We start from the raw sequence: 14962 nt of genomic DNA, 5'->3' as shown, positions 1-14962 counted from the left end.
ATTGGGGTCACATTTGCACATTTCCAGTCTATGGGTACCTCCCGTGAGTCCAAGGAAGCTCTCATAATTATGGCTAAGGATTTGCTTACTTCCTTTGCTGCCTCCTTTAATATAACTGGATAGATCCCATCCATCCGGGGTGCCTATCTTGTGTTTATCTTCAACAGTTTCTCCTCCACTTTACTCCCAGTTATTTCAAGATTCTGTAGCTTACTGCTAGAGTTGAATACACCTCTGGCATTCCCCTCGATGAATAACTCCTCATGTGTGAATGTCGATGCAAAATATTCATTTAGTTTGTTAGCTACCTGAGCAGGGTCATCAACAGTTGACCCATCAATATCAAGTGGACCAATCTGATTCATCCCTTCCTTCTAGAGTTTACATAAGTAAAGAACTCTTTGCTGTTTTTCTTTGCATCCCTTGCCAAGGATTTCTCGTAATCTGCCTTCGCCTGCCTAACCTCCTTTGTAACTTGGTTGCATATCAACTTGTATCTATCATAGGCTTCTGTGTCATGTGTTAATTTGTAAGTATCCCATGCATTTTTCTTCTCTGCCATATGCCTCATTAGTTCATCTGACATCCATTTTGGCCTAAACCTTGAACAATATTTCTTAGTTGGTATGTAAAGCCTAGTAGCTTCCAAGATTAATTCTTTGAATGCTTCCCATTTTGAATTTGCTGTTGGTAACATCATCAGTTGGCCCCACTGTATAGAATTTAAATACTGTCTCAGTCCATCGTAGTCGCCTTTACGGAAGCAATAACCCTTCCCTTTACCCCTAATGGTAGTTACCTCTTTGAGTAAATCCCATTTCAGCACACTGTGATCACTGCCACCTAGTGGTTCATTTGTCTGCAGATTCTTAATGCATGAAGAATCACTGCTGATAATCAAATCAAGAGTATTACTCCCTCTAGTTGCCTCCCGAACATGCTGATGTAGAAAACAATCATCCAATAAATCCACAAAAGCCCTGCTAGTGTGTGAGTGACCAGCCCCCAAATTCCAGTCAATATCTGGGAAATTAAAATCTCCCATTATAAGACTCTCTGATTTACTGGCCCACTCTATTTCCCTGTACAGTTTCTTATTATACTCATCAGAGTCATTAGGCCTATAGCACACTCCTACTCTCAATTTTGATCTCCCAAATGCTTATGTCACACCAAACTGACTCAACACTGCACTGTCCATCGATGTCGACTGGCTTCACTTCCTTGGTTTTTATGTGTTTCTTAACTAATAGCATAACCCCTCCTTCCTTCCTAATCCTGTCTATCCTTTCTGTAGACGTTGTACTCCCCAAATTCCAGTTCTGCATCCCTTATATCTGTGTGACACCACGTCTCTGATATCCCAACAATATCTGCCTTTGATGTTTTGAGCAATACCTCAAATCCCAATTTGAATTCGGAATTGGCATTCCTTTGCAGTCATTATTTTTCAATTTACCTTCCACTTTGTGTTTATGCACATGTGTCACTTTAAAGTAAAGATGTCATTATCTTGACTCTACTTGACTATTTCAAAGCTTTAAACAGTTCAATTATCTTTTCAAATAATTGTAGTGTAAATATTTATTTACCCTACAATTATTCTAAGTACTCATTATTCTAAGAACCATGTCTGTCCAGCCATCTGCATGTGACAGAGGGATTCCTAGTGGACAGATTTTCATAAAATTCTGTATTTGAGCTTATTAAAAATATTTGCTGCGTCACACAGAAATTTTATTAAAATCAGATAAATAGAAATCTGGCAATTATTTCTCTTTTTTTTTTCATATGCTTTGTATGGAAAAAAGAAATTCGTAGATTAAATGTAGTTTCAATGCAGTATTTTTGTATCTTTAAATAGTCCGTACATGCTTTATGTGTATTGTTATGCAAGACTCGTGAATGTCACATTGCTTATGAAGGAATTATACATATATATATTTATCAAACCCTAACGAGGAGTTAAATGATTTTGTAATAACTGAGAACAAAGTTGAGGAGAAATTGTTGAAGTTAAACATAAGAAAGGCACCTAGGGTGGATAGAATATATCCAGTTATATTAAAGGAAGTGACAAAGGAAGTAAGCAAACCCTTAGCCATAATTATGAGAGCATCCTTGGACTCAGGAGAAGTCCTCACGGACGGGAGATGTGAAAATTTATCTCCAATTCACAACGGAGGACCAAAGAGTGACACAAGTAATTACAGACCTGTTTTTTTGACTTCTGTTCCAGAGAAAATAATGGAAGTCACTGGTTAAAGAAGACAAGACTGCAGTAATAATTGACAGCATGGGTTTGTTAAGGGAGGGAAAGTCTTGTCTGACCAGTTTGATTGGATACTATGATGTGGTCACAAAGGAGCTGGATGCAAAAAATAATTTTGATATCATATATTTGCATTTCAGGAACACTTTTGATGCTGTTTCACACTGAATTTTGTCAATGATATACAGGAATTCTGCGAGCAGGGATAAGCAGGTGATTATTCTCTTGTATAAGACAATGGTCAGGCCACACCTCGAGTACTGTGTACAGGTCTGGAGGCCTCGTTTTAAGAAGGATGTAGATGTGTTAAAACAAGTAGAGAAGGGCAACAAGACTGGTGAGGGGAACAAAGGAGTGCTCTTACAAAGAAAGGCTTAAGTTCCGCAAATTGCAGCATCTGGAGACTAGGCACCTGCGAGGTGATCTGATTGAGGTGTATAAGGCCTTGAATGGATTGAGCAGGCTCAATGCTGATAGAATTCTTCCTCAGATTACAAACCTGAGGGGGCATAAACTGAAATTGAGGAGAAACAATTGTCGAATAAATGTGCGGAAATTTGCCTTTAGCCAGTGGGTAGTTGATTGCTGGAACAAACTTCCATCTGTCGTGAAGTTGATAAATAAATTCAAGGTAGAACTAGACATATTTGGAATGAATGGATGGGTGAAATGGGAAGTTTTTTTTTTTTTTTTTTTGCTGATGCTGTATGAGCTTGATTTCTTGCATTGTATGCCTCTACTAATGCTATACAAAGAGAAAAGAGACAAAAAAAAAAAAAGTAATACAGGAGGAAAGTAATAAATATTGTACAGATGTAATTAAACTGAATTGATAATTACAAGTTACAATCTTAGTAATTAATTGGTAAGGAGATAACTATATTTACTTTCATTTCTATTAATCATATAAAATGAAAAAAAAATCATTTAATTTAAGAAAAAAATTACCGCACCCAAAATGTAGCACCCTGCATACATTAACTAACTTGTTAATAATTGGCAAAGATTCTGTAAACTTGAAATAGTAAAAATACCTTTATTTTATTAATTTTTTTATCTTACTGATTTATTATATGTTAGAATTGACTTGTTTGTTTTTAACCACCACATCTAATGTGGACACACAAACACAAGGGGAGGACATTATGCACTTTACACTTAGGTCCATGTTAACTGTCAATGCTTCTGCCTTTGCAGATGCTGACCATGATTGGCATCAGTGTCAAAAGTACCAGTGTGCATCATGAATTCTTCTAAGCAGCTGGGAGGCCAATGGCAGATTTGGTATGGTTGTTAAAGGTCACTTATGCTGTTCAGCAATCTGATGGTTGTTGAGAATTTATAGTTTTGTCACAGGATGCAATGGATGGGGAGAATGCAGCCCACGTTTTTTATTTTGGGGGGATGTGCTCTTCCCCCATAATCAAAGTATGATGGGAGTTTTTTGGCATTTAGGCAGCGCACACAATAAATACAAGAGGGTCATTATGCACGTTGCACTGGGCCCATGTTTCGTAGTTGGCCACCCCTGAATAAGTATTTCCAATATGCTGCAATTTATTTTCTCTTCCAAATGGCAGCCTTGGTCATTTTCAAGCCATTTTCATTTACCCACTTTTCAGCAGCAGCCCGCAAAAATTTATTGCATAGCTCTATTATGCTTCATAGAGCTGTACTATGTTCATATAACACTTTCCACTCAAAATCACAATTAAACTCTGGAGTTTGGCTATTGTTTTTCAAAACACCCTGTATATATACAAAGTACTGCCTAAAAGTTATGAGAATGTATTTAAAAATGAAGTCATTTAACTTAGCTAATTTTGCATCATGTCCTCTTCAGCATTGTCTGTTGAGACGAATGTGTCATGTGCACCCTAAATGGAAGAAATATGCTTGAAATTGTCTATTAATTATTTGCAAAACTGAATTACAAAATATCAAACAAAAATATATGAGAGAAAAACCAATAATTTTTTTTTTATTATATTTCTTAGAATTTAAGGATTCCACTGGATTAAAACACATGCCATGTTTTTGTCAGCTGTTTGCACTTTGTCTGCCAAGCCAGCAAAACCAAAACTCTACAAGATTAGACAGATCCCCACATAAGAGTGGGAGTTGAATACAAGAAACATAGATGCTATTGCTCGTCTATTAAATGCTATAAAAAAAAATTGTTTCTTGTAATTCATAGTATATTAAAACAGATATGTGATCATTTAGAGCAGTGTTTCTTCCTAACCTTTTCTCAGAGACGGACTAATCATGTTTAAATACAGTGATATGTATTCATACTTAACTAAGAAAAAGAACATGCAAGAACAGGAACAGCTAAGAAAAAGAACAGGTGCATGTATACTTGCGAGTACACCAATGCTAGGAGTTTAGTAAATAAATTTGATGAATTTGAGGTATTGCTCAAAACATCAAAGGCAGATATTGTGGGGATTTCAGAGACGTGGTGTCACACAGATATAAGGAATGCAGAACCGGAATTTGGGGAGTACAATGTCTACAGACAGGATAGGAAGGAAGGAGGGGTTATGCTATTAGTTAAGAAATACATAAAATCCAAGGAAGTAAAGCCAATCGACATTGCTGGACAGTGCAGTGTCAAGTCAGTTTGGTGTGACATAAGCATTGGGAGATCAAAATTGAGAGTAGGAGTGTGCTACAGGCCTAATGACTCTGATGAGTATAATAAGAAACTGTACGGGGAAATAGTGGGCCAGTAAATCAGAGAGTCTTATAATGGGGGATTTTAATTTCCCAGATATTGACTGGAATTTGGGGGCTGGTCACTCACACACTAGCAAGGCTTTTGTGGATTTATTGGATGATTGTTTTCTACATCAGCATATTCGGGAGGCAGCTAGAAGGAGTAATACTCTTGTTTTGATTATCAGTAGTGATTCTTCATGCATTAAGAATCTGCAGGTAAATGAACCACTAGGTGGCAGTGATCACAGTGTGCTGAAGTGGGATTTACTCAAAGACGTAACTACCATTAGGGGTAAAGGGAAGGGTTATTGCTTTCATAAAGGCGACTACGATGGACTGAGACAGTATTTAAATTCTATACGGTGGGACCAACTGATGTTACCAACAGCAAATTCAAAATGGGAAGCATTCAAAGAACTTATCTTGGAAGCTACTAGGCTTTACATACCAACTAAGAAATATTGTTCAAGGTTTAGGCCAAAATGGATGTCAGATGAACTAATGAGACACATGGCAGAGAAGAAAAATCATGGGATACATACAAATTAACACGTGACACAGAAGCCTATCATAGATACAAGTTGATCTGTAACCAAGTTACAAAGGAGGTTAGGCAGGCAAAGGCAGATTACGAGAAATCTTTGGCAAGGGATGCAAAGAAAAACAGCAAAGAGTTCTTTACTTATGTAAACTCTGGAAGGAAGGGGATGAATCAGATTGGTCCACTTGATATCGATGGGTCAACTGTTGATGATCCTGCTCAGGTAGCTAACAAACTGAATGAATATTTTGCATCGACATTCACACATGAGGAGTTATTCAGCGAGGGGAATGCCAGAGGTGTATTCAACTCTGGCAATAAGCTAGAGAATCTTGTAATAACTGAGAGTAAAGTGGAGGAGAAATTGTTGAAGATAAATACAAGAAAAGCACCTGGGGTGGATGGGATCTATCCAGTTATATTAAAGGAGGCAGCAAAGGAAGTAAGCAAACCCTTAGCCATAATTATGAGAGCTTCCTTGGACTCAGGGGAAGGACCCATGGACTGGAGATGTGCAAATGTGACCCCAATTGACAAAGGAGGATCAAAGGGCGACACAAGTAATTATAGACCTGTGAGCTTAACTTCTGTTCCAGGAAAATTAATGGAGGCACTGGTTAAAGAAGCACTGCAGGATCATTTAGACAAGACTTCAGTTATAGCTCGGACACAGCATGGTTTTGTTAAGGGGAAGTCTTGCCTGACCAATTTGATTGGATACTGTGATGCAGTCACAAAAGAACTGGATGCAGGGAATAACTTTGATATTATATACTTGGATCTTAGAAAGGTTTTTGATACTGTTGCACATGGAAGACTGCTGCACAAATTGGAGCAGTTTGGCAGTGGAGGCAAATTTCTGCTATGGATAAAGGAGTGGTTGAGGGGAAGAAGACAGAGTGGTAATCAATGGACACTGCTCATCGTGGACTAATGTTATTAGTGGAGTCCCTCAGGGTTCACTATTGGGTCCATTATTGTTTTCTGTATTTATAAATGATATTGATGATGGTATATCAAGCTTAATGTCCAAGTTTGCAGATGATACAAAGGTTGGCAGGGTTGTCAAGGACACTACTGACACTATGCTACTGCAACAGGATCTGGAAAGGTTGAGCAGATGGGCTGAGAGGTGGCAAATGAAGTTTAACATTGACAAATGTAAAGCACTACATATGGGAAACAGCAACCCCAGAGCAACGTATCAACTCTGTGATACTACACTGACAGTAGTAGAGAATGAAAGTGACCTGGGGGGTGGTTGTGCAGGCAGATATGAAGTTTTCTGAGCAGTGCAGACGGGCTGCAAGAGTAGCTCATGGTGTTTTGTCAATGATATACAGGAATTTTAATAGCAGGGATAAGGAGGTGATTATTCCCTTCTATAAGGCAGTGGTCAGGCCACACCTTGAGTACTGTATACAGGTCTGGAGGCCTCATTTCAAGAAGGATGTAGAGATGCTGGAACGAGCACAGAGAAGGGCAACAAGATTAGTGAATGGAACAAAGGGGTGCTCTTATGAAGAAAGGCTTAAGTTTTGCAAATTACAGTGTCTGGGGACTAGGCACGAGTGAGGTGATCTGATAGAGGTGTATAAAGCCTTGAATGGTTTGAGCATGCTCAATGCTGATGGGATTCTTCCTCTTGCTCAGAATAATCACCTGAGAGGGCATAAATTCAAATTGAGAAAAGACAGATGTAGGATAGACATGAGGAAATTTGCTTTTAGCCAGCAGGTGGTTGGTTGGTGGAATAGACTTCCATCCCTTGTCGTGGAAGTTGATAGCCTAAATAAGTTTAAGGTTCAGCTGGACAGGTATTTTGAACGAACAGAGGGGTGAAGTGGAAGTGGTTATTTTTTATTTATTTATTTATTATTTATTTTTTTTTTTGGCTGATGCTGCATACATAAGCTTGCTTTCTTGCATCAAATGCCTCTACTAATGCTAATGCTAAACATACATAGTATATTTTAGGATACGCTTACCAGTATCCCCTATCACTGTTAATTGGATTGTTGCCTACCAAAAAAATAAAGCTCGTTTATCGTCAGGTTCATGGACCACTTTCATAATTTATGCAGACCACACATTGGGAAACACTGATTTAGAAAATGTTAGTGGGGAAATATACAAAGAAATCCATGAATACATACATCAGTGAGGACAGATGACATCAAAAGTTGCATGAAATATAAACAAATGCGTTATTAACCTGGAAAAACAGAAATGAATAACATATTAAATATTGTACTAAATATCGATAGTTGTGTATTTTGTATTGTGTATTTTCTGTCATGTGAGCATTGATTTTCTAAGAGACTCAAACAGACAAGGTTTTATGTGAAGTTTTATGGTATTCACATTCAAGGTCTGACAAATACTACGTTGTTTTTGTATGGGTTTAGGAGCAATGTACTGTGCCATATGTAATATAGGTAATTAACAGTGATAGAGGATACTGGTAAGCGTATCCTAAAATATACTACGTATGTTAAGTATGAACATTGCATTCCACTTTCCATTTTCAGAAACCTTGCCCTGCTTCAATCAGCTTCAACTTCTCGAAAATCTGCCAATTCCTTAAATTCCGATCTCCATGTAATCCTCCAGTGGGGCAAAGACAACTTAGTTGATTTCAATCCTAAAACTCAGTCTTGTCTTATATCTCTCAAAAAGGATTCTGCTCCTATGCTTATCTTTGGTGATACTCTGATTTCTAGGCAAAATGATATATCTCTTTTGGGGTTTACCCTGACTTCTAATCTCTCTTGGCACAAGCACATTACAAATATTGCTTCCTCTGCATCTAAAAAACTTGGTTTTCTGTTTTGCTCTCAGCGTTACTTTTCTTCCAAACAGCTGTTCACTCTGTACAAATTGCAAATCTGCCCTACCATGGAACATTGTTCCCACATCTAGGATGGTGCCCCCAAAACCTCTCTCAGGCTTCTTGATTCCATTCAGAAGAGGGCAGTTAGGTTAATTAATGATTCATCTCTAACAGTCTCTCCACTCGCTTTCTCATAGATGTACTGTTTCTGCTGCATGCTTCTTCTACAGATGTTTCAGTGGGCACTGTTCTTCTGAATTGGCTTCTGTAATTCCCGTTCTCCCTTTAAAAACTGTCTGAATATGTGCTTCCACCAGCCAACATCCATTTACTGTCCAACTTTAAACTCACAGAACCAACTTTTCATTTTCTTTGTTTATTCATTCAACTGCCGTTTTCTGGAACAACCTTCCTTCATACGTATTTCCTGAAAATTACCGAAATTCAAGTCCAATGTGAACAAATATCTTCTTTCGTCTTCTCAACCTCCAACCCAAGCATGGTACTAAGTACTATAGGTTCTAATAACTCTCGTTTGGGTTTACATAAAAAAAATATATATATATGTAATATATCTAAATTGCATATGTTGTGTGGTCAGTTTGCTGGACAAAATACCTGAGTTTCTGGGTGGGGGACCATGCCACCCTTGCCTGAGAATGACTAACTCATCCATGTTCTGAAAAAGATTAACATTCCTTACATGATTGATAGGATTTAAACTTGTGCTTTTTCTGTCCAGTGTGGAGAGTCAGCTATTATATCAACTATTGTACCAACCATGCTACCCACAAGGACAGAAAAACACTATAAAATATATTCAATAATGTCTCGTGCCCTATTTTGTTTTTATATTTTTTCAATTACATAGTATGAATCAGAGTTATAATACTCAGTGCGTTCTACGTTGATATTAATATTTGTAAAATAATAAGAGGAGTTTACCTCAATATAGTACGTAGAATACTTCCATATGATATTCTCCAGAAATTAAAACGAAAAAAATCGAAAACTTACTTAGAGTAAAAAATAATTAAAAACCAATTTAACACAATTGAAATCAATTTAACGCAATTCAAAAGAATCTAACAAAAATATTCAAAACGATTTCCCTTCCTAAAGCTAACAATGCTTTTCAACCGTATGTCGTGATCACAGGAATGAAAATTACCTAATAGGGTTGAATTTGAAACTTAGAGATTATCTTTGCGCATGCGCATAAAGTTCCACGAATCGGAGATCAAATATGGCTGCCGAACATTAACAGAAATCTCATGTAATTTAATTTCTACGGTTTCTGCAATTAATAATATTCATTCTAGACTCAAATTTACATTGGAAAGGGAGGATACGGATACAAAGTCAAACTTTCTAAACTTCACGCTTACTCTGGACTCGAATAAAATCCAATTTAGCATCTATCGAAAACCTACAAACACCGGTATGCTTCTGCATTATAATAGCTATCATCTGTTCACCTACAAAAGATCGATTATCTTTAATCAATTTCTAAATGCCTATAAATATTCAACGACGGAATCTGCTTTGTGCTCAGAAATACAAATATTAACTAGCAGGTTCTTAAACAGGGGTTATCCCCTTGCCACAATAAACCAAATTAGGGTACAGGCTAAGGATAGGATACAAAATACTACACCAACCAAAACTAGTAATATCAAAAAATACTTTATTTCTGTCCCATATGTTGAACAGTGGCACAAACAGCTTAATAGATTCTTTAAAGATACCGAATTTAAAATTGTGGCCAGGCCAATACGGAAATTACACACTATACTGAACAATCGCTCGGTTCTTTCCGCGTTCGCAACACAAATTAATGATCTGGTATACAACATTTCTTGCAGTGATTGCGACTCGTCTTTCCAAGGTTTGATGCGATTTTCTCTGAATATTCGTGTAAATCAACATGAAGCCTCAGTTCGTGCTTCTCGTTCAGCGTCAAAATTAGCCTTTTATGTCATTAACGAAAAACACTTTTTTATTTAACGAGGCCAAAATACTTAATGTTCAACGTAATTATATGCGACTATTAATTTCAGAAACCGTAGAAATTAAATTACATGAGAATTCTGTTAATGTTTGGCGGCCATATTTGATCGCCGATCCTTGGAACTTTACGCGTATGCACAAAGACAAATAATCACTATTTAAGTTTCAGGTTCAACCCTATCAGGTAATTTTCATTCCTATGATCACGACATACGGTCGAAAAGCGTTGTCAGCTTCAGGAAGGAAAATCGTTTTGAATATTTTTGTAAGATTCTTTTTAATTTTTAATTGTGTTAAATTGATTGTTAATTGTGTTAAATTGATTTGAATTGTGTTACATTTTTTAATTATTTATTTTTTACTCTAATGTAAGTTTTCGATTTTTTTCATTTTAATTTCTGGAGAGTATCATACAGAAGTGTTCTACATACTATATTGAGGTAAACTCCTCTTATTATTTTACAAATCTTTTTTCAATGTATTTTTTAAATTATTACTAGAGTTGTTGATTCACCTTTAAAAAAAAAAAAAAAAACAGCCAAACAGGCAATGTGACATCTTAGGATGCAGGGTCAGCATTGAATCTGCTCAAACCATTTAAGACCTTATACACTTCAGTCAGATCACCTTGCGGATACCTAGTCTCCATGAATTACAAATAGGAAAGTATTAAAAGCCAGACAGCCTCAGAAAAATAGTCTAATCTGGCACACATCTGCTGCAATTCAATTCCTTTTGAATAGTTCCTGAGATTCAGGTCCCTTATATGATGTCTGGGCCAAGAGATTCTGACTTGCCTCTCCACCCTTTTCATTGCACCCTGATTGCATTCTGGCTACGTAAGTTATTTTAGAAATGTACAGTATCTGTTACTGATGACTGCTTTTACTTAAGTTTCTGTTGTGTGCTAGAAACTTCTATTGATAACAGATGGTTAATAAGTATACGTGATTTTTTTAGATAATAGAGCAAGAAATGTTATTCTTATAATATGGCATACTTATATAAGCAAATAATGAAGATTATTCATGTTTTAGTCTCCACGTTATCAACAATTATTTCATATTTGCCACCATCTAATAATAAGACTAAAAAAAAGTAACTACTTAATGAAATGTGTGAACCTAAAGTTTTCGTGTAAATTCTAAAAAAAAAATTGCACTGTTGAAAAAAAAGGTTGGCCATTTAAAAACAGGAGACATCTGTTCTCCTTAAGCTAGGGAAAACTGAAAAGCTGGAAGTGGCCCGGGCTTCTCTGGACATCTGAGAGTACCTGCTCATGCTATAAGGAATGTGCATAAAATGGTATCGTGGCAAGACTGCACATTATCAAATAAAGGAAAAAAAGCAGGAAACAACAATTCTCAATGTTTTTCTTCAGTACACAGTTTTATCTGATTTTAAGATGTGCAGTTGTGTTGTTGCCTCTCTTCACACAAACAGTTTTTCTCACTTGAAATAAAATCAGTTTGCATTTGCTTCAAGGAGTACACAAACTGCATTTTGTGTCCTTGATCAGGGCTAACATAAACAATGTGTCCTGTCTTGCCAATTATTTTAGAGTTTTTATCAATTAGCATTTGTTGAACACGTGGTGCATGAAAACAAGCTTATACAGTATCAGCCAAAAAAAAAAAAAAAAAACCTACCCAATTGCCCCATCCAGTCACTCCAAATGTTTGTCTAGTAAGCCTTAAATTTATTTAGGCTATCAACTTCCACAACAACAGATGTCAGTCTGTTCCAGCAATCAACTACCCGCTGGCTAAAGGCAAATTTCTGCACATCTATTCTACAACTGTCTTTCCTCAATTTGAATCTGTGCCCCTCAGGTTCGTAATCTGAGCAAGAGGAAGAATCTTATCAGCACTGAGCCTGATCAAACCAATCAACTCCTTATACACCTCAATCAGATCACCTTGCAGGTGTCTAGTCTCCAGATGCTGCAACTTACAGACTTAAGCCTTTCTTGGTAAGAGTACCCCCTTGTTCCTCTCACCAATCTTGTTGCCCTTCTTTGTACTCATTCTAGCAACTCTAAATCTTTAACTAAAATGAAGCCTCCAGACCTGTACGCAGTACTAAAGGTGTAGCTTGACCATTGCCTTATACAAAGGAATAATCACCTCCTTGTCTCTGCTAGCAAAATTCCTATATATCATTGACAAGACTCCATGGTCTACACTACTCTGAGAACTTCATATCTGACTGCACAATTACCCCCAGGTCTCTTTCATTTTCCACTTCCCTGAATGTAGTACCACACAGTCAGTACATTTCTCTTGGGTTACTGCTACCCATATACAGTACTTTACATTTGTCAATGTTAAACTTCAGTTGCCTCTTCTCAGCTCATCTGCCTAACTTTTCTAGATCCTGTTGCAATAGCATACTGTCATTAACAACTCTGCCAACCTTTGTATCATCTGCAAACTTGGACATTAAGCCTGATATACCTTCATCAATATCATTGATAAATACACAAAACAACAATGGGCTCAGCACCAAACCCTGTGGAACTCCAATAATAATATTGTCCACAAAGAGGAGTGTCCATTTATTACACTCTCTGCTGTCTCCCACTCACCCATCCCTTTATCCATTGTAGCAACTTGCCCTTAATGCCATACCGCTCCAGTTTGTACAGCAGTCTTCCATGTGCAACAGTGTCCAAAGCTTCCCTAAAATCCAAGTATATGATATCAAAATTATTTTTTTGCATCCAGTTCCTTTGTGACCATATTACAGTATCCAATCAAAAAGTCAGACAATACTTCCCCTTAACAATCCCATGCTGTGTCTGAATTATTACTGCAGTCTTGTCTAGATGATCCCGCAATGCTTCTTTAACCAGTGACTCTATTATTTTCCCCGGAACAGAAGTTAAACTAACAGGTCTATAATTATTTGTATCACTCTTTGAACTCACTTTGTGAATTGGGGATACATTTGCACATCTCCAGTCCATTGGGACCTCCCCCTGAATCTAATGATTCTTTCATAATTATGGCTAAGGGTTTGCTTACTTCCCTTGCTTTCTCCTTCAGTATATCTGGATAGATCCCATCCACCCCCAGCTGCCTTTTTTATATATCAGTAAATATATAAAAGGCATGCTAAAATGTTAAATGTCCAAATAAATTACTGATTTGACCTTTGGGAAAAAGAAAAACTTTTCTGAATCTGTTAAGGTACTGTAATGAATATTTTATGGTACAGTTGTGTAATGAATATTTTATGGTACGGTTGTAATGAATGTTTTTGTGGTATAGCTACAGCACATGTTCACGCTTGTTCAATTTTAACTAAATTTCAGATTACCAGTATCTTATGATGGCATCAACAAAATAAAAAAGGCTTTCTTACATCAATTATGCAAAGGAATGTGAAAACATCTGCAGAAATACATCTTGGGCACCCACCACCAATAGAGTAGATGATCCAAGAGTGGTGAAAACAAGAAGATAAACTTAACCCCAGGGGTTCACCGCTACACACACACTCTCTCTCTCTCTCTCAGGGTAACTCAGGAATTTTTTTTTTGGCTGGTGTAGCATAAGCCTCAGGCTTCCTTGCACCATGTAGCTAATAATAATAATAACTCTATATGGCAATCAAAAACAAGCATATCTTTCAATCACCAACAGCAAAATTGGTTGGACTTCAGAAAACTGAATATCTGGGTAATAGAATTGAGGATCTGCGCTGTATCTGTGTCAACAAAATAATTTTTGAGGCAAAAGTCAGGGCAACAGCAAAGGGACTTGATTTTGGTGGCACAACAAATTGGTGTCATAGATTTATGGAGTGAAACAGCTTATCTTTGAGAATACAGAAAAGATAGCCCAGAACAATACAAAATCCAAATCCTGGAATTTCACATATTTATAATTAGTGATAGGAAGCATAATCTATGAACTTGCCTAAATTGGTAATATGGATGACATACCTTTAACATTTGGTGTACCCTCAAATGTACATTTTGTACAAAATCAGTAACTGTGAAGTCATCGGGCCATGAAAAGACAATATAGTGCTGTTTTGGCTTGTTCTGATGGAACAAAACTGCCACCTCATATTCAAGAGAAAACTCTGCCAATGGAAAAAATTCCACCAGGTATTTTTGTCTATGTTCATCCCAAGAGGAGGGTGAATAAAGGTGGAGTCAAACTATGGCTTTAAAAAGTGTGGTCATGGCATCCTGGTGCCCTCAAGAAACCAGCTGATATGGGAACAATTTCTTTCAACAAAGAGGACGGTGGAAAAGTTAAAAACAACATGCTGTAATTCCAAGGACTTAACTGGCCATCTACAACCAATCATTGGATGTTTCTGTTAACAAGCCTTCAACAGTTTTGTGAAAGGAGAATGGACTAAATGGATGAAGGCATCACAATATAACTTAGCACCTATTGGTCTTATGAAGACACTAACAATTTCTTAGGTGTGCCAATGGGTAAGAAATTCTTGGGATGCAGTAAAGACCAAGGCAATTGTTTTTTTTTTTAGGAGCTTTAGCGACTAAGGCCATATTGCTCCGTATATACTGTCTGTAAATTTAGTGTGTTCTGTGGTCAATTTT

The sequence above is a fragment of the Mastigoproctus giganteus genome, chromosome 4, assembly GCF_048544385.1.
Source record: "Mastigoproctus giganteus isolate SK-2022 chromosome 4, ASM4854438v1, whole genome shotgun sequence".
NCBI lineage: Eukaryota > Metazoa > Arthropoda > Arachnida > Uropygi > Thelyphonidae > Mastigoproctus > Mastigoproctus giganteus.
The sequence above is the reverse complement of the archived record's forward strand: the minus strand, read 5'-3'. Positions refer to the sequence as shown.